Source organism: Anticarsia gemmatalis, chromosome 30 (genome assembly GCF_050436995.1).
Source record: "Anticarsia gemmatalis isolate Benzon Research Colony breed Stoneville strain chromosome 30, ilAntGemm2 primary, whole genome shotgun sequence".
NCBI classification, from domain to species: Eukaryota; Metazoa; Arthropoda; class Insecta; order Lepidoptera; family Erebidae; genus Anticarsia; species Anticarsia gemmatalis.
The window spans coordinates 85,001-87,500 of NC_134774.1; the positions used below are offsets into that span (position 1 = coordinate 85,001).

At 49.4% G+C, this 2,500-nt stretch overlaps 1 non-coding gene across 1 annotated transcript; it reads right to left on the minus strand.

Annotated features, from left to right (window-relative positions):
* Positions 1–53: 53 nt before the first annotated feature.
* On the minus strand, positions 54–1,955 carry LOC142985711 (small subunit ribosomal RNA). The gene has a single exon (XR_012960258.1). It is a non-coding gene; the product is annotated as a small subunit ribosomal RNA (ribosomal RNA).
* Positions 1,956–2,500: the final 545 nt, after the last annotated feature.

Genomic DNA, 2,500 nt, shown 5'->3' on the forward strand with positions numbered 1-2,500 from the left:
TGTGTGTGCACAACGACAACAAAAACAGCGCGACGACAACAACGACAACACGTTAATGATCCTTCCGCAGGTTCCCCTACGGAAACCTTGTTACGACTTTTACTTCCTCTAAATGATCAAGTTTGGTCAACTTCCCAGCAACGCCGACGGCCGTGAAGCCACCGCGTGTCGGTCCGAAGACCTCACTAAATCATTCAATCGGTAGTAGCGACGGGCGGTGTGTACAAAGGGCAGGGACGTAATCAACGCGAGCTTATGACTCGCGCTTACTAGGAATTCCTCGTTTATGGGGGATAATTGCAAACCCCAATCCCCAGCACGAAGGAGTTTCAGCGGGTTGCCCGGGCCTCTAGGCCAGGGAGAACATGCTGATTCCTTCAGTGTAGCGCGCGTGCGGCCCAGGACATCTAAGGGCATCACAGACCTGTTATTGCTCAATCTCGTGCGGCTCGAAGCCGCCGGTCCCTCTAAGAAGAATTTTAATACGTCGCCAGTGAGTTGCGTGACGGAGCCACGCACACCTAAATGACGACGCCTATTTAGCAGGCTAGAGTCTCGTTCGTTACCGGAATTAACCAGACAAATCGCTCCACCAACTAAGAACGGCCATGCACCACCACCCACCGAATCAAGAAAGAGCTGTTAATCTGTCAATCCTTCCGGTGTCCGGGCCTGGTGAGATTTCCCGTGTTGAGTCAAATTAAGCCGCAGGCTCCACTCCTGGTGGTGCCCTTCCGTCAATTCCTTTAAGTTTCAGCTTTGCAACCATACTCCCCCCGGAGTCCAAAATCTTTGGTTTCCCGGAAGCTGCCCGCCGAGCCATTGTAGTAACGTCGGCGGATCGCTAGATGACATATTTACGGTTAGAACTAGGGCGGTATCTAATCGCCTTCGAACCTCTAACTTTCGTTCTTGATTGATGAAAACACCTTTGGCAAATGCTTTCGCTGATGTTCGTCTTGCGACGATCCAAGAATTTCACCTCTAACGTCGCAATACGAATGCCCCCAGTTATCCCTATTAATCATTACCTCGGAGTTCTGAAAACCAACAAAATAGAACCGAGATCATATTCTATTATTCCATGCACGAAATATTCAAGCAGCATTTTGAGCCCGCTTTGAGCACTCTAATTTGTTCAAAGTAAAATTGTCGGCCCACCTCGACACTCACCGAAGAGCACCGCGATAGGATTTTGATATTGAACCGGCGTATTACCGCCGGCTCACCGACGATATGCTCCGCAGACGTGTCAGTATCACCGCGGATGCGGTGCACCGACAGCGCGGCGCACAAATGCAACTACGAGCTTTTTAACCGCAACAATTTTAGTATACGCTATTGGAGCTGGAATTACCGCGGCTGCTGGCACCAGACTTGCCCTCCAATTGTTCCTCGTTAAAATATTTAAAGTGTACTCATTCCGATTACGAGGCCTCGTAAGAGTCCCGTATCGTTATTTTTCGTCACTACCTCCCCGTGCCGGGAGTGGGTAATTTGCGCGCCTGCTGCCTTCCTTGGATGTGGTAGCCGTTTCTCAGGCTCCCTCTCCGGAATCGAACCCTGATTCCCCGTTACCCGTGACAACCATGGTAGTCGCAGAAACTACCATCGAAAGTTGATAAGGCAGACATTTGAAAGATGCGTCGCCGGTACTGGACCATGCGATCGGCAAAAGTTATCCAGATTCATCAAAATTAACGACTTCAGACGCGGGGCCCTCCGTCGATTGGTTTTGATCTAATAAAAGCACTCATCCCATCACTGGTCAGAGTTCTGATTGCATGTATTAGCTCTAGAATTACCACAGTTATCCAAGTAACTGAGTAAGATCTAAGGAACCAAAACTGATATATTGAGCCATTCGCGGTATCGCCTTAATACGGCTTGCACTGAGACATGCATGGCTTAATCTTTGAGACAAGCATATAACTACTGGCAGGATCAACCAGGGAGCTATCGAATAGAACACGCGCTCGTAGCGCGCACTCCGTCGATCCCGCGCGTCGACGATCCTAGATCACGCCGACGCGTTACGGGCGAGCTCTGTAAAACGTACACACAACACGCACATGTAAATAAATATTTATATGTAGTGTTGTGCGCACATAGAGAGTTTGGGGTCGCCGACGGGCGAACGTTTGAAACGGTTGTATCTCAAACACGTCAAACGTCCGCTGCCCGCCTGCATTTTCAGGACACACTGACGTGGCCCCAATTGGGAACGTTCGTACCGAGACGCGTTCACATTTTATTTAAAAAAACGTTTAACACAATACGGATGTGAAACAATCACGATTCCGCCCGGTGTCTATAGAGTAATGCCTCGCTAGATAGAGGTGTAAGTATAATTTTTCTCGGGACCGCTTCGATTCTATACGGACTCGTGCATAAACAACGGTCCGTCGGCCCACACAGTTAAAGAGATTCATCTATCTCTCTCGTTTTATCCGAGAGAATACGAGAGACGACGACGACGACGACGACGACGACGATAGTC